Source organism: Camelus bactrianus, chromosome 4 (assembly GCF_048773025.1).
Source record: "Camelus bactrianus isolate YW-2024 breed Bactrian camel chromosome 4, ASM4877302v1, whole genome shotgun sequence".
NCBI lineage: Eukaryota > Metazoa > Chordata > Mammalia > Artiodactyla > Camelidae > Camelus > Camelus bactrianus.
The window spans coordinates 76,828,167-76,852,864 of record NC_133542.1 but is presented as its reverse complement, the minus strand read 5'-3'; the positions used below and the strand labels follow the sequence as shown (position 1 = coordinate 76,852,864).

The 24,698-nt window shown below is 61.3% G+C and overlaps 1 pseudogene; it reads left to right on the top strand.

The window, feature by feature from the left end:
• Positions 1-6,365: 6,365 nt before the first annotated feature.
• On the top strand, positions 6,366-22,310 carry LOC141577576 (ficolin-1-like; annotated as a pseudogene).
• The last annotated feature ends 2,388 nt before the right edge of the window (positions 22,311-24,698 follow it).

The window sequence follows — 24,698 nt, the reverse complement described above, 5'->3', positions numbered from 1 at the left end:
CCCTGCCAGGCTCGGGCCTCTCAGCTGCCCCCGGGCACAAGGGCACGAGGCTGCGCCCAGGAGGGAGCCCCGGGTTCTCCCTGGCTCTGCCCGCCGCCTGCCTGAAGGAGACATCCGGCTGGTGTGGGGGTCCTGGAGGGGAGAGACCCCGGGCAGCGGGCGGGGCGTGTGGGTGTGTGTCCTGTGTGTGCGTCAGAGGGCTGTGAGTGTGTGTGAGCGCACACACATGTGCGGGAGCTCGTGCGTGTCTGCGAACGGTGTGCATGGGAACGAGCCTGTCAGCACGTGTGTCTGTGTCTGAGCGCGGGGTGAGCACGCGTGTGTGCGCCCGTGAGCGTGTGCCTGTGTGTGTGCGGCGCCTGACCTCCGTCGGAGGAGGGTGCAGGGCCGGCGGAGAAGCACGGTGCCGCCGAGCTGAGTTCCCCCGCGGGGGCGCCCGGAGCGACGGGCAGGTCGGGGCGGGGAGGAAGCCGGCTTCGGTTCCGACCCGTCAGCACCCAGCACGTCCACTGCTGCTGAGCGGACGCAGACCAAAGCCCAAGGAAGAGTCTAAGGCAGTGTCTCCACACTGTCCTCTCCTTCACCAAGGACATCTTAATGTCAAAAAGGTGGCCGGGGGTCTCAGAGCAGAGGGCTGTCTTCAAATCGAGGCAAGAAGGGCCCGAGGACCGGCTGCCACGCAGGGGCCCCCACGGGAGCCCAGGGCGCGACGGGCCGGTGCCCGCAGCCCCACCCGCTGCGGGCGCTGCAGCTGTTGCAGAGGTCAGACCCCACGGGCCCCTCCCACCGGCCCAGCCGTGGCCGTGGAACCGTGGCTCCTGTCCCCGGGAAGTGGTCTAGCCGCCTCCGTGGGCCCTGTCTGCCCACGACCTCCGCTTCCACCAGGAAGGACTGCTCCCGCCTGCCGGAGCCGTGCCAGCACCCCGGGAGAAACACCGAGTCTCAGGTTCTGGGCGAGGCCGCCTGAGGGCTGTGTGGGTCCGACCCCCGCAGACGGGGTGGGAGGCCGGCAGGCGGAGAAGAAACGGAGAAGCAACGCTTGCTCCAGAAATCAGCCCTCTGCCTCAGGTTCCCGCCCCTCCCTGGTAACAGGACCGGCGCGGGGGCAACCTGACCTCTGAGCCCCCAGGATAAGCGCCCGAAGCTTGGAAGATCGTGCGGAGGAAGAAGCCAGGAGGAGCCCTGTGTCAGGACGGCGCCCCCCAACCCCCACCGCATGCTGGGGGCGCCCCCCAGCGCCCAGCCCAGCCCGGCCTGGGTCCTCTCCCGGCCTCGGTGCAGCCCCTCACCCTCCACGACAGGTGCAGCACGTCGCCCGCCTTCCCTATCAGCTGTGAGTGGGGTGGGGAGCAGCACAAATGTTTAATTTATCACTCATCCCAGGAACTGGGGGAAAATAATGATTCTGTCCTGAGCACCGAGGGAACGTTATTTACAGCCTCAAACACTCACAACAATGTGGATGCAAGAGAGGGCATGGCTGTACTTAGAGCAGTTGGTCCCAAGTGGAAAGGAAGGCACTGAAGAGCGAAACAGCACCTTCCTTTAAACTGCTCGCTCTGAGAACGGCAAGGCCGGCGGCCTTCCGGGGAGGCTGCGCGCCGGAGAGGCAGGTGCAAGACGAAAATAAGAACAAAGGCGTCGCAAAGGCACCGGCTGTCGCGGCGGGGCGGGCCGGGGGCCGGGCGGCTTTCTTGTTATTTAAAGTCACGTTTGTACTGACTCCGGCATCCGTGTCCTGGCGAGGCTGGAGACGCACGCGGAGCTCCGTGGCCGCCCGAGCTGGCCGTTGGGGCTGTCTGCCCTGGGTGCCGAGGCGGCGGGCGGGGTGGGCACGGCTGACTCGGCTTCCCTGCTCTTGAGAAGAGAACCAGCACTTCTCTCCCTGGAGCTGAGATGAATAATGAGCAAGAAAGGAGCGCTTTGAAGATGAAAAATGCCCTCGCTGTGCCGGGGATTAATCATCATATAATTTGTGTTCCACAGCCACGCGGCGACTTAATTACCTGCAGTCAACAGACCGCCGTTGCTCGCGCTCCTCTCCGGGGCGCGGCTCCTATCCGGGCCCCGCGGTGCAGGCCCTCGGCAGAGATTCAGAGCTGTCCCTGCAGCCGCAGAAAGGCCCCGGCAGCGTTTTGTAGGATGACGGGCAGCGAGCAGCCTGGGCGGAGGCTGGCGGCGGAGGCTCCCGGAGCGCAGGCCCGGGAAGGCGGGAGCGGCTCTTCATTTGTGTTGCAAAGACGACCGGTCCGGTGCCCTCCGGAGCCGGCTGAACAGTGTCCCTGGCCCTCAGAGAGCCTGTCCCAAATCGCGGAGGGTGTCAGCATGGACCCCTCCAGGTCTGTTTCCTGCACTGAGTCCCAGTTAAGTCTCTCCAGCAAGTCCTTGGGGGCAAGACCCTGGTCACGGGAGAGGCTTGGGGGTGGGGACTTGCCCCGTTGCCCCTTCCTGAGGCCATAACCGCCGAGCACCTGCTCTCTCCTGGCTGGGGGCTGGCCGTGGGCAGACGCCGGCCAAGTCCTTCATCGAAGGGTCACCCACAAAAGAGCAGGTGCCTCCCCGTGACCTGCAGACAGGACGAGTCCACCCTTAGTGGACGTCCTTAACACGAGCAAACACTTCCAGGGACCCCCTTCCCCATCCAAGGTGTCACGTTCTCTAGTTTATTAAAAAGGTGAATTTAAACTCGTCTTAAGATCAGACGGGACTTGAGAAGATGCAGCCCAGGAAGCAGCTGGACACCACAAGGGCAGGTCGCATGACCTGGGTCCAGTTTGGGCTCCAGGAGCCCCACAGAGACTCCACTTCTGGTGATGGGCATGCAGCCTCCCCAGAGAGAGCCTCAGTGTTCTCACCTGGAAAGTGGGGGTGGTGATATGGTCCTCTGAAAGGTGAGCGATGCGCTCTACAGCAAGCTCCCATGGGAGTGCCCCCCTCCTCCTCTGCCTGGTGACAAAGCCCAGCGCCCGGTCCCACCTCTGTGAGCCGGACGAGGCCCCGCCCCTTCCACCCCCAAGCCCTCGGAAGCCGAAGCCCACGCGACCTCCTTGGACCCATGCAGACGTCCGGCAGCTGGAGAAGCCCGAGGTCTGGAGCTGCCTCTGAGGAGCAGGGCAGAGAGGCTGAACTGAGCAGTGGGGGCCTCAGCTCCTTGCTGTCTGGTCCCTGATCCAACCACGTCCATCACTGTCAGCTCCAGGGTGGCGCAGTGCCACCTGCTCTCCCACTGACGGCAGCCCGCCCTCGGAGCACCGAGGGACCACTCCCACCCCAAACCGGCTCCCTCTGGAGGAGAGGGCCTGGCAGCATTCCAGAATCCTGAAGCCCCTAGTGGGCTCTCCTGCAGCCTGCGGGGCTGGGGGCACTGTCCTAGGGTCAGGGAGATGCCCCGATCCGATGAGTCACCTCCCTGATTCAGCCGTCCAGGTCCAGGTGACGCATGTTCAGACGGAAGGGGCAAGCCTCTCCCCAAAAGGTTAAGCCCCGCAGTCTTTACAAGGAGGTGTAAATTATTTTGATTAGGTAACCTTTTGCACCCTTTTAGGTGAGTGGGACCAGAGAGACTTGATTGGAGGAAGCAGATTGGAGGAAGTGCCCCTCAAGGATGCTAGTGGTGGGAGGGACATCAGGGGACAGTGGCTGTCCAGGAAAAGGCCAGACTCTCCCCCCTTGCAAAGCTGCAGCTCAGTGCCACCCCAGCCAGCACACAGCGAATGCCACCTACTGTTGCACATGCTCTTGGGTTTTCTGGACATCAGAGACGGTGGAAACTTGCACGTGGATGGTGCTAAAAGCTGTGTGCCCCCCTCCTCCGCAGCACCCCCCCCACACTGTGTCTGAGCCCAGGTGACCTGAGGTCCCAGGGCCACTCCTGCCACCAGCAAGCTCACAGGGACCAGGGCGGCCCAAATGCCCTCTCCTGGCCGTCTGAGCAGGTCATGGAGGGGCCAGGGGCCTTGATCCTCTTGCTTGAAGGGAAACTGGAACGCCTCGATGTCCAGCAGCTGTGGCCCAGGACCCCTCTGTCGGGAGCGGGAGCTCTCATGGCGGCTTGATCGGTGCCTCTCTCGGGAGGACTTGCAGGTGGGGAACCGGTCATGTCTGATACTCACGCCTGACTGACCCCAAGTCGCAGCTGTGCAGCTCCGGGCTGGCAACGCTTGGAAGAGGAATCTGCCTCCCGCGAGAGGCTGGGGGTCACAGAAGCTCCCCACGGCGGGTCCCGTTTAACCCGAGGCGGCTGGGGTTTGCCTTCGGCCGAGGGGCGAAACCCCCGAGGCACACCCTGACCTGGCTTCAGCTCTTGCTTGCTGTCCCGTTGGACACAGTCTGTGGGGAAGTTGCCCACATGAAACGCTCGTGAAACAGGTTATGACATGCTACAGAACTCACTAAATGAGTTTGGAAATTTCTAGATGGATTCTTGAGTTTAGAGAGACCCGCCGTCTTGATTGCCAGATGGGACACGGACTGCCACTGCTGAAGCTGGGACAGCCCTCGGCAGACGGACCAGTTGATCAAGAGCCCCCAGAGGCGGCCACGTTGTCTGTACACGGCACCGCCACCCGACTTCCCTCCGTCGTGATTGGCCGGCGGCCAGCCAATCAGAGGCTTCCCTGGGATTCTTCACCTGGTGTTGCCGGGTCATGTTCTCGCTGCCTCCCCAGCCACAGAGCAGGATGGTGGTGACTTATCTGTGGCTGTGGCCACGTTCTCTCTGCCTTCCAGAGAGCTCGCCTCTGTTGAAGGAGACAAAGAGCCCAGGCAAGAGATCACGTGGGTGCCAAGGAGATGGTACTTACGTGCGGTAAATGCTTAATTCCACCCGGCGCTTCTCCCGTGGCAGCGTGTCTCCAGGATTAGGTTTGTTCATTCCACCCGCATCTCAATACCCTTCAGCAAGGTTAATCCTGCTCTAATGCAAGTCTAAAAATTAAATCCGCTGTGATGAACAAATGTTGTGGGCAGCCTCGTCCCATTCGTCTACGCAGAGTAAACATATTTGCACACGGCTCTGGGAACAGTGCTTCGGAGCGGGCAGCGCCTGCGGTCACCGTGGCTTTGGTCTCTCTGCTGTTCGCTCCGCGCGTTGTACGTGACCGTCCCCGGCCGGCTCGCCGCCACTCAAGCAGAGAGCAAAGCGGCCTGTGCTCTGGTCCCTGCGAACACAGAGCAGGGGAGGGCGGGGTTCAGGAGCTATTTAAGGGGGTGAGAATGCGCTCCTGGAGTGTTCTCGTCTGTCCACAAGCTTTACAAATACCTTCAAAAATGACCAACCACCACACCACACAAAACAAAACAACACCAAAAGAAAAAAGAAAAAAATCCCTGCTTCCTGATTTGTCTTCCCTGAGTTTTCTGAGGGTGAGAATGGCTTCCACCCAAGCAAATCACAAGGAAGACACAGCGAGACCTGTCTTCCCCGCGGTGTGCTCGGGTTTGTAGCTCAATTAGGATGTGAAACACAGGCCCCAGGTGGGCAGGGTCTCCCGTGGAGCTGCCCCCCAGCGTCCCCCGCCGGCGTCGCGGTGCAAACGTCTCCGGTCCTGGGCACGCCGAGGGCTCTGAAGGGGATTATCTGCCTCCTGAGATATAAATTCCAATTTGCTCTGACACAAGCTATTACCCTGCAAACACGGGTCGTCTGTCTTCAGGTGCCCGGCAGACGCTCAGGCTGGCGTTATTATCTCTGGGAAATTAAGCTGGCCCGAGGGTGAGGACCGCTTCCTGCCGGAGCCCGGCCACCCTGCCTCCTGCCGCCCTGACCTCCAGGCGCCGGGTTGGGGGAGGTGGCTGAGCCCCTCGGGATCCTCGGTGGCAGGAGGGGGAGCCGTGGAAAGCCCGGTGTGGCTGCCAGCCTCGGGGGAGGCAGGCAAGAGGCCGGCAGGGCTGGACCGGAGACAAGGCAGGAGCAACAGGCAGGGGGAGCGGAGGCCAGCAGGCCCGGGTCTCTCCACAGCCCGCAGCACCGGGCGGGAGGGTCCCTCCCGTCTAGGGCCTTGGGGCCGCCCCCCGCTCTGGGGGCCTGTGTGCCAGCACCCCCGGCCACCGTCACCGTCTTCCCAGAGCTGACCCTTCTCTTAGTCAAAGTGTGGTTGTTTACAGCGTTGTGTTAGTTTCCGGTGCCCAGCGTGGTGAGGCAGTCATGCCTGTACGCGTTCCTCTCCACACCGTTCTTCATTTCAGGCCATTATAAGGCACTGAATATGGTTCCTGCGCTCTGCAGTGAGACCTTGTTGTTCATCTATTTCACACGTGTTACCTGCGAACCCCGGACCCCCGATCTACCCCTCCTCGCCCGCCCGCCCCCCCCCGGTGACCGCAGGGTTGCTCTCCGTGCCTGTGAGCCTGCCGGTTTTGCGAATATGTTCGTTTGCGTCCTTTTCCCCTTAGATTCCACGTGTAAGTGGCATCGCGGTTTTGCTTCACTTCGGACGGCGATCCCTTCTCTCTAGGCGGCTTTGCCGAGCTCTGGCCCACAGCTTATAACAGTCCCTCACGCAGCACGCGCAGCTCGACGCTCTTAGCGTATCTGCCGAGCGGGGCACATTCTCGGTTTAGAACTTTGCGCCCCCCTAGCGGTCGCCCCCCGGGCCCCCCCCCCAGCCGCCGGCAAACCCGACATACCGTCCGACCCCAGGGAGCCGCCTGTTCTGGACGTTCGGTACCAGCGGGCTCAGGCAGCTGTGGTCTCGTGACTGGCTGCTTCCCTCGGCACGTTCTGAAGGCTCGTCCGTGTTTATCGTGAGTCAGAACCTCGTTCCCCTTGATGCTCGAGTAACACCCCTCGTGTGGATGGAGCACAACGTTTGTTCACGCGTCAGCCCGCGGACGTTTGGGCTGCCTCCACCTCGGCTGTCGTGAGCCGCGGTGCCGGACACGAGCGTGCAGGCTTTCGGGGGGACGTCCGCTGTTCAGGTACGTTCAGGAACATCCGGGTTCATCCGCCCGGGGACGCCCCTGGGAGCGGGCTCGCCGGGGGTGCGGCTGCTCTGAGTGCCGGGGGCCGCGAGCAGCTCCCCAGCGGCTGCCCCGTTCCACGTCCCACCTCCCGAGCTTTGTTCCGCCCTGCCTCGAACCGCCACGGAGGCGAACCCCCGTAGGCTGCACCCAGTTCCTACAGAATTTAGGCTTTTTTACCCCAAGCAGAGCCCAGATACAAGAGCCGGGGGACTGGCCTCTTCTATGAGGCCGCAGCAGTGGGCGTGTCACGGGGACGGTGCGGGGCTCTGCTGGAGGAGGTCCAGGGACGCCGGAATCTCTGGGGAGCCAGCGGGGGTCGGGGCAGGTCCCAGCCTCAGCAGAAAGGAGTCAGAAAGCACACCTAGTCCAGACGCCCCGCGGCAAACAGGGGAACTGAGGGCTGGGGCGTCCCTGAGGCTGCAGGTTAGGCTGGAGCCAGGGCGGGAGAGCATGTCTCTCCCCTCCTTTGCTGGCCCGGGCTGCCTGGGGCACCTCAGCCAGGAGGACCCAGGGTGGGAGGGCTTATCGGAAGAGGGACCCCTGCCCTCCAAGGACGTCTGCTCCCGCCTCTCACACGTGCTGGGTGCCCTCTCTCGCCTCCCCAGGGAGAGAGAGGAGGTGACGGCCGCTGAGGCTGGAAGAAACGCAAGGAGAATTCATGCCTTCGCTCCCATGACTCTTTGAACACGTGTTGTGTTTCCCCGGCCAGAGCTGAGCTCCTGGAGGGTAGGAGCCCACCTGGGTCCCGGTGTGTGCCTCTGACAGAGCGCGTGCGGTGGTGCCAAGTAGGACCCCAGGACTGAGCAGGAGAGAGGAGAGGGGCTGTTCTTGCATGTGTGCACGCATGCGCACGCACGTGCATGTGCGGGCATGTATGTGTGGTGCGGGCATGTGGGTGCATGGGTGTATGTGAGCATGTGTGCGTGCGTGTGTGTGAGTGTTCATGTGTGCGTGCCTGCGTGTGCACGTGAGTATATATGAGCACATGTGTGTGCACGCTTGCATGCGTGTGTGCACAGGGTATGTGTGTGTAAGAGAGAATGAGTTCTTCTCATTCCAGGAAAAAAGGAAACTGGTTTTTCTCAGCTCCCTTTTTAGTGAGTCATTAAAGGTTTTCCTCATTAAATCATCTCTCTAGAAAAAAGCCAGTGGAATCAGCAGATGTACTGGGTTTGTCGGCTGGACATATCGAGCCTACGAAGTCAGTAACACTCATTTCACTGGTAATGATCAATTAGGAAATATGATTTTTAAAGGGTGCCGTTCACAGTAGGAAGAGAAACCGTAACGCGTCTAGGAGTTAACCCGAGCCGCTCGTGAAACTGATACGATCTGAATACGGCGACGCCGTGCTTTCTGATGGGAAGAGCTAACGTTGTAAAGACGCCAGCTGCCCACAGATTAACCTGTAAATTCAGTGCAGGCCCAATCAAAGCGTTTCTGGCAGGACTCAAAAGCCGTCTGAGACTTATGTGGCGGTGCCGTACCGGCTGTGGAAGAGTAAAGAGTGTGGACCGTCCTTGGAGATCGAAAGACTTCCTGCAAAGGTGCGAATGAGTGCCACGCAGTCGCGGCGCGGAGCTGCGGGCTGGCACCCGGAGATCAGGGACACAGCCAACCGACCACATGTAGGCTTAGCTGACCAAGGGTGGCGCCACAGGCCCCGTGGGACAGGACGGTGGCTTGGTAGGCAGTTCTAGGAACGGGCCCACGAGCTAGAGGGTAGTTAAGCGTCCCTGGGGTGGAGGAGCACAGTGGGTAAACGAGCGGCAGGAGATGATCTCTGGGACTTTGCAGGAGGGGGAGGCTTTGTAAATGAAACTTTAAAAGCAAAAATTACAAGCTCACAAAACTCTAAGGGCAAAGGCGATGGGAGAGCTGATGGAGCAGGAGGAGGTGTCTGCGGTGTCTTAAACCAACAGGCGATCACTGTCTGGAGAAGATGCGAGAAGGCAGCAACCCTAACGGCACAAAAGAAATGGGCGCAGGGGTTGGGAGAGGGAAGCTTCGAGGCTCCAGCACGGACAAGCGGCTGAGGACCCGGGGCACGGTCAGAAAGCTGGACGGTGCAGAGCTGGGGAGGGGAGGAGCCAGCGTGGTCCCCTGTGGGGGCGTGGCCGTTCTGAAGGGCCGACCCGGGTCCTGCAGCCGAGTTAAGGATCCGCAGACCACGCGACCTGGAAATCGCACTCCTAAGAGCATAGGACCTGGGGAGACTGCACCGCGTGCGGCATTGGTGGCCGGCGGTGGCAGAGGCCACCTGGCCACCGCGCTGGGCACGTGGACAGGTCCAAGATGATGTCGGCACACCTTTGGGGAAGACTTGGCGGTCGAAAGCAGCGCACGGAAGGTAGATAAATAGGTAAGAGGCGTGCTCTGGAGAGTCACAGGTGCGCGCAGTGCACGCCAAGTGGACAAAGTGGAATTCAGAATGAGATCCAATGCCATCTACCCACGTTAAACACACATACACAAAACACACTTTCCGAGAACCCTGTTAAAATAAAAGGTACCCGGGCTGGGACCTGGGGAGGCAGAGGGGGCGGGGCTTGTGGTAGGTACGATTCTCAGGTATTGGCCAAGAAATCAGGGCACCCTGAGGGTCTGGGACACTGAAGAGGTCGTGCTCCCAAAGTCATGGCGCCCGGGGTGCGACCTCCCCCCACCCCCAAAGGGACGTGCGGCAGAAGCGGCTAGGACACCTCCAGCTGTCGCGGCTCAGGGAGAGGGTGCCGCTGGCATCCGGCAGGTAGAGGCCGGGATGCCGCTACCAGCCGGCAGTGCGCATGGTGATCCCCACGGCGAGGGCTGTCCGGGCCAAAAGGCCGCTAACACCGAGGCTGAGAAAACCTGCTGTAGGGCCCTGTGTTGGGTGGGAAAGAGGAAGTTTTAGGCCTGTGAGTGGGGGGGCGGGGGAGAGAAAAACCTCCTTCTGACAGCTGACGCCGGGCGGCAGTGCCAAAGCTCACCTCAGCTTTTCTCAAGATGTGCTCTGGGGTCCTGGGAGAGTCTCCTCTCTGGGCTCCTGCTGTCTTCCTGGGCCCCTTCCTCCATGGAAAGTATTAAAAATTATATTCTACAACCATGGAGTTTCAAAGACAAATATAAACTGGGTCAAATTTTACTCAGTTTTTTCCTTCTGATTTTAAAAGAAATCAAGAACATTCTGGTTGGCCCCGAAAAACGTCACAGGCTGCAGGTTCTATGCCCAGTGAGCCCCGCCCACTCCAGGGGCTGCCACCCTCCTGTCCTGTGTCCTCCTGTCCTCTGTCCCCAGGGACACAGCTCCCGACACCCTCAGTGGAGCAGCCAGGGAGCAGCCAGGGCCCAGTCTGGCTCGGGGGGGGGCGGGGCAGGTAGCGAAGCTGTGGGTGGGGGGGGCGGTTCGGTGCGGGGTTACAGCAGCCACCAGCCAGCGGGCTCCTCCTCCCAGACTGTGAAACACCCAACGGAAACTGAGGCCTGGCACAGGTGGGGCCAGGTGGCCAGGCCGTGGAGGGCGGTCCTGAAAGCAGGCAGAGAGGATGCTGGGAGGAAGTCCGGGCCAGCTGCGGAGGGGCAGGTGATGCCCATGTCCACGGTCTCTGACCCCTCGGTCTGCCCCGACCCATGCCTCCCACTTACTATCCTCCCTTCACGGGGCCCTTAAACCCACCCTGTTATCCCAAATCACTTGACCAAGAAGACAGAGAGGTCAAGTGACTGGCCCAAGGCCACACAGCCTGGGTCAGGAGAACCCAGGCCTGTGTGGTGCTGCCTGGGGCACGTCCAAGGCAAGCCCTGATTCCTCCTTGCCCCCGAATAGAAAATCAGTTCAGGGAGGGTCCCTTTCCTGGGCTCTGAACTGGGCTGGGCCTGGCAGGCAGCTCGCCCCCAGCCAAAGGGCTCCCGGTGTAGACGGTTGTCACAGCCAAACACAGAAGCCTCAGGGGAATCCCCGGCGTACGGGGTGCCGACCCCGCCAGGTCCAGCCGGGAGCATGGCTGCCCTTCCCACAGCCCTCCAGACACGGGTCCTCGCAGGGGCAGCAAGGAAGGGGGTGGCAACAAAGGGGTAGGCCCAGCGCAAGCCCGGGGACGCGCCGCTGCTGGGGGGGAGCCGGACGCTGCAGGCCGGCCCGGCACCGGGGCAGCGGGTCGCCATAGGTGGGGCAGGTGTCCGGCTGTTCCCGGAGACTCTGGCTCGACAGGTGGAAGGTGCAAGTGCGTAATGACGCATACTCAAGGCAGGCACTTCCCCCAGAGACCCTCAACTCATCAACGGAAGTCAGCAGTTTGATTGGAACCCCCTCATCTCAAAGTCCTCACTTAGCTGTATCTGCCAGCCCTAGGCTATGTTCCAGTCCCCACCCGAGGACCCGCCCTAACCCAGACATCCCGAACCCGGGGCTGTGCGGTCTTCACCCCGCAACCCGAGCCAGGACCCTGCTGGGTACTTGGAGGGCGAGCGCCACTGTCGTCCCTCCTGCATCTGTGGAGTCTCGTACAAACCCCGAGGGGGGCCCCGCTGTGCCGCTCCTGGTGCCCGGCGAGGGCCGGTGCGCGGGAGCCCCCGCCGGGGACACCTCCCTTCAGATGCAGCGCTGCAGCCCTGGGAGGTGCCCGCGGCCTCCAGGAACGGGGCGGGACAAGGGGCCCTGGCAAATCCCGGCGCTTCCGGGGACAGCCGCACTGCAGCAGGAGCCATTGCAGGGTGGCTGTGGCGTTGCACGCCCCGTTTCATTTCATTTAAGCTTCCTTTTTACAGCGAAATACACCACCTCTGCCCCAGGGCGCATGAAACCTCCAGCCAGCGCACCAGCCCCGCGAAGCTGGAGCCCAGCGCCAGGCCCCGCGCCCTCCCGAGGGGCTGCCGTCCCGCCTGGGGTCACCCTGGCTCTTTTGTCCACATTTCCATTCGGTCCGTATCCCCGGACACGTCCGTGCGGCGTTGCCAACTTTTGAATTTTAAGTGCAAACGCTGTTAAACAGCGTGCCCCCTGGAAGCTGGCTTCCTCCGCTCAGCGCCGCGCGTGCGAACCCCCAGCTGGCTTTGCAGGGAGGCGGGTGTCCGCGTCGCCGCTCTGAAGGCTCCCCCAGCGCGCGCACGCCGGGGACCGCGTCCGCCTGGCTCTGGTGGGCGTTTGGTTGCTGCAGTTTGGAGCAGGGTGGTGTCCTGCGTGTGTCCTCTAAGCCTGGGCATGTACTGCGGTGGGCGGGACGGAGGTCGGCAAGTAGGTACCCGCGTGACAGCAGGAGGCACTGCCGGGCCCAGGGCGGCGCCCGGGCGCCCACGCGGAGGCGCGAGGTGACGGTCCCCTCCCCCTGCCGCGGCCACACCGGACTGCGCGGGCAGTGGTGTCTCACGGGGTTTGCACTTGCATTTCCCTGATCCCTGATGAGGTCGAGCCCCTCTTCGTCCTGTCAGGTGTTTGACGTCCTCTTCGGGGAGAGTCGGGCAAGTCACTGCCCCGCTTTCTGCAGGACTTCACACCCGTTTTCTGTTTACTCTGGATACAAGCATTCTGTCACTTCTGTGTGTTGCAGACACCTCGTCCCTGCTCCTGGCTGTGTCTTCTGGGTGTCGTGTGAGAACCCAGAGTTCTCCCTCTTAATGTCAATGGTCAGGGCTTTCACTGCATTCAGCGCTTTTCGCCCTCGGAGGCTGTCCTCCCAGGCCGTCTGATGTTCCATCTTCCACGTTTGGCCTGTAACTCTCCCACTATTTTTCTCTTGTGTAATAAGGGTCAAGTTTCACCTCTTGTTTTCCCACGAGTCCCCAGCAGCTCACCTCACTGACTGAAGGTTCATTCTCTCCTCATTGCTCTGTAGGGCCGCCGCTGTCTGACGTCAAGGGTCCCTGCACACCTGAATCTGTGTCTAGACTCTTCAGTCCGTTCCGCTGGGTTAGTCTGGACCCTGGAGCTGTTACCAAACTCGGGTCTGGCTGCTCACTGGTCAAAAACCAACACTTGAGATGCTGGCTTTTAATCAGAATGCCAGCAATCTGGAGAGACAGTGGGCTTGGCGTCCCCAAAACCATCTCCAGATGGTTCTGCTCAAAGGGACCAGGGAAGTGATCTCGACTGATCACTGGGATGGGGGCCGGAGTCCCCGCCACCGCCCACCACGTGCAGGCTTGTCGACGCCTCGTGATCTTCTCTTTAGATGCCGTCTTGTTCACACAGGTTTTTGCGGATCACTTGAGGGGAAGCCGGGGAGAGATCTGGTCATCTGTGAACTTCTCCTTCTCCATCTCTACTTCTTTGATCCACGAAAAGAACCAACAGGTCAGGCAAGGTATCGTGCGGCCAAAAGATCTGAAAGGTGAGCGAGGGCCGCAGGTGAGTGGCGGGCGGGGCCCCTGGTTTCGGGTCAGTGACAACAGGGGTTTCCTGCAAAGGCCTGCTGATACGGCTAGTGCCACGCTGTCTTAGTGACCGTATTTTTATGATAATTATTCATATCAGGTAGAGCGAGTCCTCCTTCCTTGTTCTGGCCCAACAACATCCCAGTTAAATTCTAAATTCACCTTTGCCAAGTTTCACCGCAAATTGGGCACCTAGTTGATAATGCGACGAATCTGCAGATCAGCTAGAGGGACGTGAAGGTGTGCACGGCACCGAGGGCTCCGGTCCGCAGGCGCCGAGCACGCTCCGGCCGTTCTGACCTTTCTGAGGGTCTCTCATCCGCACCGGACAGGCTTCCGCGAGGAGGACCCACACGCGGCTGGCCGGATTATTCACGGCTGTTTGCCTTCGGCGTCCCTAGTGCAAAGTTTAACATTTCACTTCATGATTCTTTGTGGCTGACTTTTGGAAACAGAATTGATTTTGCAAGCTTGTTCATTCTAAAAATCGAACTTTAGGTTCTCTCGAATTTTCTACACTAAACGTATCTTCTGAAAATAATAGCGGCAGTGTGCCACATTTCCAGTTCTCTCCTTTCTTAAAGCTTTATCTCATGGCTTTTTTGGGGGGAGGGGGAGGTAATTAAGTTTATTTACTCATTTACTGACTTGCTTACTAACGGGGGTGCTGGGGATTGAACCCACACCTTGTGGGCACCGAGCATGTGCTTTACCCCCGAGCTGTGCCCTCCCCCTCTTCCCAGTTCTTTTGCGTTTATTTTTCCTTCCTTCCAGCGCTGACCGTGCCGCTCAGCACAGTCCTGACCACAAGTAGTGATTCATGAGCGTCTGTGTTTGCTCCTAATCTCTGAGGCTGCTTTTCCGTTTTCACCATTACCTGTGTTGTCGTTCCGGCCCCTCTAGTTTCGGGGGTCCGTTTCTACAGTCTGTTGTTTCTGTTTGTTCTTGCACGGGGCGTCTTTTATCCTCGTGGACCTGGTTATCTCTCACTGTGCGCTAACATTTAATGTGAGCAACGTGCGTATTTGCAGAAATCACGTAAGTCCTGGGAGGACACGCTTCTCCTTCAGAGAAGGTTTGTGTTGGTTTAGCTGGGGGCAGGGGACACGGGCGATCTGGAAGGACCTTAACAGAACCTCAGGAGCTGACGTTTTCTCTCGGACACTTAGACGTCTCAAAACCAGCTTGCAGTCCACGCTAAGGCTGGCCAGCGATGACCCACCCTTATTCCCAGGGGGAAACCCTCCTGGATTCTACCCAAATCCGCGCCCCTGACAGACCTTAGACGCCCGCACCTGACCCCCCCGCTCTGCAGAGCTGGCGAGGTCGCCGGCTGGCTTCTCAGCCGTCTTTCGGGGACCGGCATTAAAGAGGCCCCGCGTGCTGGCCTCCCCCTCCAGGTTCTGCCTCTCCCGAGAGCGCAGCAAGAAGCCCTTTTCTACATGGTTGACTTGGCTGTGCCTTCAAGCAAATCACTTTTGTCATGGTTTGTCGGTTAGTCCTTATGAGAACAGATGCCCCAAACACCTAACCGCTGTCAGAAGTCAAAGGACTTGTACTGACCCAACTTTCAGATGTCTGAACTTGACAGACAGGCCCACAGACGCCTAGCGGCGTTACGGTGCTGGCTGACCGTGCCGTCGACACCTCGCCTCCAGTCACTGTGTCACGAAGCAGAGAAGAGGAGGCGGCCTGGCACGGGACAGGGGTGGTCGCAGGTGGGGCTGAGGGGCAGAGAGCTGCTGCCTCTCTCCCCTGCCTGACAGATGGAACCTGGACCTGTCCTGTGGGGACAGGCCACCCCGTCCAGCAGCTCAGGGAGGCTGAATGGCACCCAAGGCAGTCCAGCTTGTCTGCGCCCTCGGTCTCAGTGGGCTGGAGCCACTGCACAGAAATTTGCAAAGTCTGGAGTCACTCCAGTGCCCACAGAGGTGGACCTGAGGTTCCGTGTCCCCTCTTGTGCTAGCCCTGTGGTCCGGCCATGCCCCACTTCCTTCATACTCGGGCGGTTAGTGCGAGTGGAAGGCTAGCCCACGCAGACCAGCCCGGAGAATTCTCAAACCACGGGAGAGTTTACTCTCAGCTCCTCCCCTGGGGTCACCACCTGACTCTCCTTAGTGAGCACTTCTACGCGTCTGCAGAAGCCCTTCAGAAAACGCCCACCTCGTGTTCAGGCTGAGTGCAAGCTTCACAGCACACGGTGTGAAGCTCAGCCTCTGGGATGTGGGGGGACGGGGCGCAGCCTCATCTTCAGGTGCGGTGAACAGACCTGGTGATCCCCTGAGCGCTAGGCCTGAGATGACGCCTAGCTCGTTCCCGCTGTGTGACGTCAGTTCTCCACCTGGGAAATCCGAGCGCTAGCGGCTGGCGTGAGTCGTATCTGGCACATCAGGGCTCGGAACTTTCTCTCTTCCTTTATGGTAAGTGCCCAGTGGCTGCCTCAGTCATTGGTGTATTCTGGAACTCAGAGGAGGGAGGGAGCTGTCCTCAGCCAGCCCTTCCTTATGCCCCCGTCAAGGCGCAGGGTGGTGTTTGGGTCTGGCTGGGTGACAGGAAGGGGTGTGGGGGCTGGGCTTTCCTGAGGCCACAGACAAGGCCGACTGTTTCTCACAGAGGGGTCCTGGGAGCCCTCCTGCCAGGTGAAGTGAGCCTGATTCAGCGGGCAGCCCGACGGGGCCCAGCTGGAAGGAGCATTTGGCACCTCCTGTTGGGTTAATCAAAGTGCTTGCAGGAAGTGGGCGTCCCAGTGGGCATTGAGAAGCTACCGCCCAGACGAGGGTGGCTTCCTCTGCCTGCAAGAGTGAGGTCGAAGACCAGCGAGGTCGAAGACCAGAGGACATGCAGCTGAGCGGGTGGCCGTGGCCCCGGGCCCGCTGGCCAGCTCCCCTGGTTCCTGTGCTTCAGGACCCTGGCTGTCCAGGCTGCCCACACCTGTCCAGGTGAGACGGACCTGCATTTCCTGTCCCTGGAAGCTAGTAACTGGCCACTCATTGACTGAGGATAGCATCCCAGGTTAAACCCTCTCCATGCATCTTCTTCCAAAGACTCTCAACATCTCCGCTTCACCCTCCAGGCCGGGGAGGCCAGGCCCAAGGTCACAAAGGTCACACAGGTCAGACGGGGAGGGGCAGGGGTTACTCCCAGGTCTGTCTGCTTCTCAAGCCCTTGGCGGCCCCACGGAACGTCCCAGCCGGCTCTCAGCTCTGCCACTGAGGAGGCAGGGAATGCCCCTCCCTTTCTAGAAAGATTCTCTAAGACTGTTTAGTACAGGGGCTCCCATGCTTACCTGGGGTTCGTGAGCACAGGTTTCTGTGCTCACCCCAGAGAGCCCGAATCTGCAGAATCGGGGTCTCAAGGGAGCGTGGCCTCCCTCCAGATCCCACGCAGGCGGAGGGGCCACACCTGGAGAGGGACTGACCCTGAGGACAGACCAGCCCCTCATGCCCCCAGGTTGAGGACATATTTACGGAAGGATCGGTGCCCTCCAGCCCGCCCTCGGGGGAGGGAGTCCCAGAAGGCCAGGCAAGAGATGCACCCAAGACGCCGCAGCTGGTGTCTCCGGTGACGGCGTGGCCGATCCCACGGTCTCTAAGTCGCCTCATGTGAGGATGTTTTATTTTTGAAATCAACAAAATCGATTTTTTCCACAGAAGGAAATGCCTGTCTGGTCCCAGTTCTCCTAGAACTTGTCCTGTGTCCTGGGGTCAAATGTGTCCCCTCTCCAGGGGAACTACATGGACCCCTTCCTGCTCAGGAACTCTGGTCACAGGCCCAAGGTCTGGGGTGAAAATGTTATGTTGACTCCGATTCCCCAAGTTTCTTATATTTATTGTTACCATTTATTGAAAGTACCCACTGTTTAGGAAACTCTTTTGAAACGAATTGTACTAGACTTTTAAAGTTGTGTTATCTAAATCTAAACCTCCCCACAGCCCTAGTCCTGTCCTCACTTGGGAGCCCAAGGGGCAGAGCTCAGAGAGGTTGAGTGATTTCCCCAAGGACACACAGTACGGGGAGGGGCCCTCGGGCAAGGCGGACTCCAAGGCCAGGGCTCTGCCCTGTGTCGCCTCCTCACCTGACTACTTTCAACCACAGGTGGGAAAACCCACTGCCAGGCTGGCCCTCCAACTGCGGCAGGGACACTGGCCACTTGGCAGAGCCCCTCAGCCGAGCCCTCGGGCCCGGGAAGAGCACCCTGACTGGCACCTCGTGCCTCTCTGCAGAGGTGAAGGTGTTGGGTCCGGATGCTCTGACAAGAGCTCCGTCCTCCGAGGCCGCCCAGGGCTGCCTGGAGCCGCGGGGCCCGAGGGAGAGGCGGGTGCCGATGGACGAAGGGCGTGTGCTTGGGACCGGGGCGGGGGTCACAATAGGCCGGAGTGGGCAGTGCCTCCTGTGGGTCTCAGGTCGGGAGCTAGGGTCACTGCCCCGCTCAGAGCCAGCATCCGGGGCGGCTCCCAGGGCCCACCTGGGGTCTGCAGGCCCCAGAGGAGGGGCTGGTCCCCATTCCTTTACCGGCTGACATCAGGGCGTATTTTCATAGACCATATGCTTCCTGGTCCTGGATCCTGACCTCCTTTACGACGCCGTCGGCAGCGGTTCTAAACCTTATGTGTTTCTGCAGTCTCACCTGAAAACTGGGGCCCCCGTGCGCTCGGCACCTCTCCCGCCAATGTGGTGGCCTCCCTTGCAGGGTTTGGGATCCCAGCCTGGTATGGACGGCAGGTGTGCACCCAGCTGGAGGGCCGAGTGTCCCAGGCCTGGGCGTCTGAGTGGACGATCCAAGGGCGACTGGCGGGGGCAGCCCTCAGGAGGCGGGGTGAGCTGGGGGCCCCCACTTGCACATCCTGAGACGTGTCCTGCTCGGGGTGATGTGAGCTCCCAGGTCAGGTCCTGGGGGTGGGAGGGCTGTGTGCGCTCAGCACAATGGACTCCAGGCTGGGACTTCTGCTGGGGGGAGGGGGTTGGGGGACACTGGCGAGGACCGTGGGAGGAGGAGCGAGCCTGGCCGGCTGCCCCCCCGTGAGTGTGGTTAGCCCGGCCCAGGCTGAGTGGCCCCACCCCTGCACGGGGAGGCTGGGGACCGGCGGGTGTCCCGCTGCCTCCGCTGAGCCTGGGGCTGCCTCTCCCGACCCTCTCATCACTGATCACTGCCAGGGAGGAGGGGAAGAGGCCCTGGGTGGTCCCAGTCTCCCCTGCTGGCATCAATAATGCAGACCCCCTCACGCCTCCTGACCCCTGCTCTCCAGAGGTGGCGGCAGACCCTGTGCGGAAGGACACCAGGGGCTCTGTGTTCACAGAGCAGCTGGGGCCAAAGGGGATGGGCTCCGTTTCCAGGCTCGTGGTGGGTGAGTCCTCTCTCCCCACAGTCGGGGGGGGGGGGGGGCCAGGAGCTTGAGTCCTGGGCCACAGGCGACCACCCGCGCGCCGACTTCGGGCCCTGAGCCTGGAGCTGCTCCCTGCTGGGGAGCAGGCGGCCAGACGGCCGCTGTGCAGTCTCACGTTCCGGAGTCAGGGATGGCACTCTCCACACAGGTTCCCTCCCCTGGTCCCTCCAGAAAGAGGCGGCCGGGGCCCGGGTGACTCAGTACATCCCATGACAGCTTCTCTCGAGGCGCTTCTGGTACTCCCTGGAAGGCCAGGGGCCCAGGGGGCTTGAGCCAGCATGGCCACCCCCAGGCCCAGTGCCATGCGGCAGGCCAGAGGCCGTGCCTGGTCCTTTCATCTCTGTGACCAATGACCTAGGACAGCGGTCGGCCTGGATGCCTGTCAGCAGCCTTAAGAAGGCCTGGCCGTGACATTCCTAGTCTCATGCCCTGAAAATATTGCAGTGTGTCCCCAAGGCCACGTGCAAGGGGACGCAGGCCACGGCCGCCCCGGAGGTGGGGATGGCCAGGTGGACCAGGCTTGGCCATCACAGCCAGGGGGGCACAGGGGCTGCATCCCTGTCCCAGGCCTCAGAGTCCTCCTCCATCCGTGCAGGTGTCCCTGCTCCCCTCCACCCCACCCCCCGCTGCCCCTGCCCTGTCCGGGGCTCCTGGCCTGGCCTCCGCTTCCCGGCTTCCCTTCCCAGGACCTCGGACCTGTAAAGAGCTGCTCACAGGGCACACTTCCTGAGTGGCTGGCACACCATCTACCTGCCCGGCTGCCGTCCCCTGACCGTGCTGTGTGACATGGACACGGACGGCAGGGGATGGACCTTGGGGAGGGGGTCCCCAAGACAGCCGTGTGGTCCCGGGCCAGAGGGGGCCGGGCCAGGGAGTCTTACCCACTGGCTTCTCCACCTGTGGGGAGATCACGTGTGGCCGAGGCCCCCGGGGCCGGGGGTGGGGGCAGCAGGGCCCCGTGTCCCCAGCCCCCTCCCTCCCGCCCGCCCAGGTTTTCCAGTGGAGGAGCGACGGCTCTGTGGGCTCCTCCCGGGACTGGGCCACCTGCAAGCGGGGCTTCGGCAGCCAGCTGGGAGAGCTGTGGCTGCGGAATGGCCACCTCCAGGCCCTGGCCGCCCCGGGCGGGGCCCCGGCCGGGCTCTGGGGTCCTGGGGGCCCGGAACCCACTTGCCCTGCCCTGAGACTGGGGCCGTCGGGCACAGAGGAGCCGGCTCCTCAGTGCCCCCAGGGCCCCCCCGAGGGCGGGCAGCAGCGTCGGCTGTGAGAGCCCCGGGCGGGTCTGTTCCCTGGACTCTCCGCATGTTCCACCCGGAGCTGGGTTATCAGAGCGACGACCTCTTTCGGTCTCAGGACCAACTGTACTTTAGACTCTGAGAGCAGGAAGTGAGAAGAAGGCCGTTTGGACTTGGGGCGGTCCTTCTCCCGCCGCCAACTCTTGGTCCTTCCTTGAAACTGGAATCTTAGGCCCCCAGAGGCCCCATCCTTGCCTCTCCCGGGTCAGTGTGTGTGGCAGCCCCCACACAGCCACGCGCACCCCAGGGCGAGGGCTGCACCCCCACTTCTCTGCGCCGTCGCCTGGCCTCCACTTCACGGTTAGCTTCACGGCTGTTCCTGAGGTCGCCTGCAGGACGGTAAACCCTTTTTTAATTCTTCCACGACTTCATGGCAACCTTGAAGGTATCCACTCACGTGTCTGAAGTTCTTGCAAAAGCTGCAGTTTTCTGCACTGGTGTGTTAGTGGCTTAACCGCTGTTTGCAGGAGAATGTACAGTTTCAAAGTAGTTGGGTTCATTCCCATCCAGTGAACCCCAAACATGGAGCTTCAGGCACGGCTGATGGCGCAGCAGGGAAGCTGTTTGGAAACAGGAGCCGTCCCTGAGGCCCTCACACCAACCCAGCTTCTCACACATCCCCGGCTGAATTTTCCCCGGAAGCCAAGTTTAGACATTGCTTAGGAGTTTACCCAGATCCCCACCTCCCACGCCTGGAGGCAGAGGGCGCCCTGCTGGGCCCTGAAAACCTCCTTCCGACAGGCACCAGTGAGCTCCGGGTAGACCTCATGGACTTTGAGGGCAACCGCCAACTTGCCAAGTAGCAGGCGTTCAAGATGGCGGGCGAGGCGGAGACGCGCAAGCTGGTCCTGGGGCCTTTGTCCAGGGAGGTGCAGGCGAGGGTCTGCACGGGGCGGAGTGGCCTGGGCTGCGGCTCTGGGCCCGGAGCAGAGGGAGCCCGCTCAGGGTCCCGGCTCCACCTCCCCTGGGTGACCCTGAGCCGGGGGCCTCCACTCTCTGGGTGGGCCCTGGCTTCTCCATTGGTAAATGCAGACACTAGTTCACCCGAGTCTCTGTGTAGCGTGGGGACCAGTGACACTTACCACTTCCAAGGCTGCGTCTGCAGAGCGGTGAGCAGTCTCTGAGTGGGGCCTGAGGTTGCTGGCCCCCGTCCCTGTTAACACCCGGGAGAGGACAGTCGTTTCGTAAGAGGCCTTACAGCCCTGTTCCCAAACCGGGTTCCATGGAGCAGGGGCCCCGGGGGATGTCCTCTGCCTAAAAGGACTCTCTGGTCACAGGCTGTGGGAAGGCATACCCTACAGCGCACCCTCCTGGCAATTCCCAGAGTGCATTCACTCAGGAAAGGTGGAGGAGCCTGTTCGATGGCGCTGGACCAGAGCTGCAGAGAGCAAGGCCTCTGGGGGGCATGAGGGGAGCCCTGACGTTTGTGCAGCCCCTGGGCACACACATCCTCATTTGAGCCTCCAAGGAAGGAACAGGGCAGGGACCTCGTCTCCATCTTGCAGGTGGTGAAGCTGACAGGCTGGTGGGGGTGAGGGGTCCTGTAGGAGCCAGAGGTAAGCTGCACACCCAGGACTACAGATGGAGCAGGGGGCCCCCTGTGAGGCTGTGCTGTCCCCTAGGATGACCAGGGCAACCCGGGGAGTGGGGACGAAGCCCAGAAGAGAGATGCAGGCTTGAGGAGGGGAGGGCCCCACGGGGGGCAACCAGCGTGGGTCTCGGTGGTCCTGGGGCAGCCGAGGTGCGACAGGTGCGGCTGGACGAGGGAGGCGTGTGCTGTGGGGCCGTTCCTGGGCCGGGAGGCTCCCTCTGCCCCAGGGCCCTAGGGCTCAGCTGATGCGTCTCTGGAGTGAGGGGGTGGCGCTGGTCGGGCCGGAGGCAGGAGCAGGCGCAGGGCGTCCAGGCAGCAGGCTCTCGCGGCTCCGGCAGCACCCTGGCTCCCTCCCGAGCAGGTGATTCCCAGGAGGCCCACAAAGACCAGTTCTCCTCCACCAAAGACCAAGACAACGACCAGAGTTCTTCCAACTGTCGGCGCGGAACCCGGGGCCTGGCGGTAAAGCTCGTGTCACTCGTCCAACCTGAGCGGCCGCTGCCTCCAGGGGCCGCACCAGAGCCACGCGGACGGCATCAGCCAGAGCTCGGGCAGAGGGCACAGCACAGCCACCAGGCGTCCGAGCCGAAGGCCAGGCTTCCGAGCCGAAGGTGCGGCTCTCCTAGGGCGGCCGGCAGCCCGGCCCGGCCCCTCCCAGTGCCGTGCCGCGGCCGCAGCCCCCTGCCCTCCGTCCCAGCGACGGCCCTGCCGCCCTCTGCCTCCGCTGTGTAAACCCATCGTGTCCGAGCCCCGCAGCCCCGCCAGAAGGAAGAATCAGGTTTTAAAAGTCTGCTTTCTGACAGCTCCTTTCTTCCCCGCAAGCGCTGATATGCGGCCAGCCCTTTGGAGCGAGTTCCCAGAGCCCTTGCTGCTGCTCAGGCTCCTGACCTTGCCGAGGCCGGGAGAGCTGGGGGCCCATTTAGCAGACGAAATCGCTGATGCGCCAGGGGTGGCTGTCCCGCAGGCGGCCAGCCCCCAGCCCCAAGCTCCTGCGGTTCATCGACGCAGGCGGCCCTCCCCGCTCACACAGCACCGCCTGTATCCCAGGCCTCACAGCAGCTTCACACAACTTTAAACAGGTCGCTTGGACCCTAGGAAACTCAGTAAAAAAGGGAGGAAACGTTACATAAGGAACTTTCCGCTTCCGATCCACGCCATCGGTGCTTCCCCGGAGAGCCGCTGAAGTGCCAGACCAGACCCGCGGGGAGCACGCTGCGTCTGCCCAGCAGAGTCGGGGCAGCGGGCTGCCCCCACAGAAGCCCCGGTGGGCTGGCCTCCCACGGCTCCAGCCTCCGCTCCGGGGCGGTTTCAGGCTCGCACGTGCGAAGCTGGGCCGCCCGAAGGGAGGCGTGCGGGAGTGATCGCGCAGTCTCTCAGGGCTGGGGAGTGATTTCTTAACTAGGACTTCAGAAGCACGAGATGTAAAGGGGAAGACCGATCACTTTAACCACATCAACGTCGACAGCTTCTCTATAGCAAAGAACGTCGCAGGAAATAAAAAGAAAGTCACAGAAGCTGGACTCCCTTGGGAACACTTGTTACCAACAATTTGGTGGCTTAAAACAACAGAAATGTGTTGCTAGAAAGCTCTGCCGGTTAGGGGTCTGACGTGGGCGGTCCTGGGCTGGGAGCAGGTTCTCCGCAGGGCCGGGCCCTTCTGGGGTTCTCGGGGAGAATCCGTTTTCTTGCCTTTTCTGGCCTCTGGAAGCCCCTGGGATTCCTTACCTCGTAGCCCCTTCCTCCGCCTTCGAAGCCAGCAACAGCGCGTCTCTCTGACCTGCACCCGTGGTCGCACCTGCCCCCCGAGGATAGCCAGGAAGGGTCCTCGCTCCGAAGGACTTGTGTGATTCGACTGGCCCCACCTGGGGAACCCAGGACCCCCCCCCCCCCCACCGCCGCCGCTCACCTCCAGATCCTCACTTTAATCGTGTTTCCAAGTCCCTCTTGCCATGGAAGGTGACGTCCTCACCGGTTCTGGGAAGTCGGCAGGAAATCTTCGGCCAGGGGAACGTTTTCACCTACCACAACCTATTTTTTCTTTTTTCAAAAAAAGTGTGGTCTCATATCCAGAGTATTTAAAGAACTACACGTCCAAAAAAAATTATAAAGGCTCATTAAAAGTGGGCAAGAGGTTCGCAACAGACACTTCCCAGCAGACGACCCCCACAGGGCAGCATACTTGTTGAAGCGCCTCTGTGGGCTCTCAGGGGAGCGCAAGCTGTAACCAGCATGGGGTGCTGTTGCTCGCTCACCAGGACCCCCAGAGCCGGAAGGACCGACAACGCCCGGTGTCGGTGATGCTGGTCCTCCTAGGGGGGGGTTCACGTATGCCGGCGGCCACGGAACGGCTGCTCCCAGCCTGGAAAAGAGGTTGGCGTTAACTTCTAGGGGAGAAGACATGCATTCTCGTAGCCCGCCTGATGTAGAAATAACTGCCAGTGCCCGGGGGCACGGCTGAGAGTAGCTACAGCCAAGCTCCTCACAGCAGACGCACGCTGGCCCCACCCAAACGCCCACCAGGCAGAGGACGGACAGCAACGCAAAGACAGCCATGCACTAGTGCTGCCAAGGCCAGGCTCGTGCTGCTCACTGCATGGCAACAAATCAGACACGTTGTTGCAGCAAGGACTAGCGACTTTATTCTGAAAGCCAGCAGACCGAGAAGATGGTGGACTCGTGTCCCAAAGAGCCATCTTGCCTGAGGTAGAATTCAGGTTTCTTTTATACTGAAAGGGGAGGGAATAAAATCAAATGTTCCTGTGTCCGTCACCCTCCGGAGGGCCTGTGCCGACTGCTTCCTTCCAGCAGTCAGTCCCAGGCGGGCCTGCTCAGGAGGCTTCCTGTGAGCTAAACGAAGGTATTTTAGCTTAATGCTCTTTACCTGGGGGGCAGGGTTCCCAGAGATGGACCGTTGTGTGTAATTCAAGCTTAGAGGCAACGCCCTTTTAAAGATTAACAAGCAATAGCGCACAAAGGTTAAAGCACAAGGAGCGGGTCCAGCGTGGAGTCAGGTCCGTCCCCCGTCACTAGAACAGCCACACCCAGGCTGGGGGACACCAGCGCAGCAGCTGGGGCGGGGGCTGCATTCAAGGGAGTGTATGCTCTTGGCTTCACTTCAGA